This window comes from Miniopterus natalensis, chromosome 8 (genome assembly GCF_054644295.1).
Source record: "Miniopterus natalensis isolate mMinNat1 chromosome 8, mMinNat1.hap1, whole genome shotgun sequence".
In the NCBI taxonomy this organism is placed as follows: domain Eukaryota; kingdom Metazoa; phylum Chordata; class Mammalia; order Chiroptera; family Miniopteridae; genus Miniopterus; species Miniopterus natalensis.
In genome coordinates this window covers 41,983,379-41,983,928 of record NC_142088.1, presented here as the reverse complement: position 1 = coordinate 41,983,928, position 550 = coordinate 41,983,379, and positions in this window count along the sequence as shown.

Sequence of the window (550 nt, the reverse complement as noted above, 5' to 3'; positions counted from 1 at the left end):
TCGGTTATTGATCTGGTACTGGCATGAACGTTGCTAAGAGAGCAGCACATAGAACTGCAACCACTCAGCTGGAAACTAGAGTCATTAGCACCAGCCCAGAGCCTCCAACAGGAGCCAGCACCGCCACTCCTTAGAATATATCCATTTCTGGAGCCAGGTTTAATATTTAAAATGATCAAAGAAAGCTCCAGGTCCAATCATAGCATCTTCTGTTTTTATTATAAATATTTCTAGATTAGTTCTCTTCATTCGAGTTTTGAAAAGGAGCTTATAACAAGTAGGAAAAATATTTACAAGTATATTTAAATGTTATAATTTTTTACTTTCCAAGACAGGAAAAGTTGAACAAGTTGTTACTTTCTAAAAGATTCTCATATTAAATGTCTGTGTGTGTGTGAGTGTTTTTGTGTGTGTGTGTGTGTGTGTATAAGATACCTTAGTGGAAAGCAAGTAAGTTTTAAGATTTACAAAATGATTTTTTAAAACAGCTCCTCCAATACAGTGATCTTAACTCAATGCAGTGATCACAGTTCTCATTTGAAAATAACAG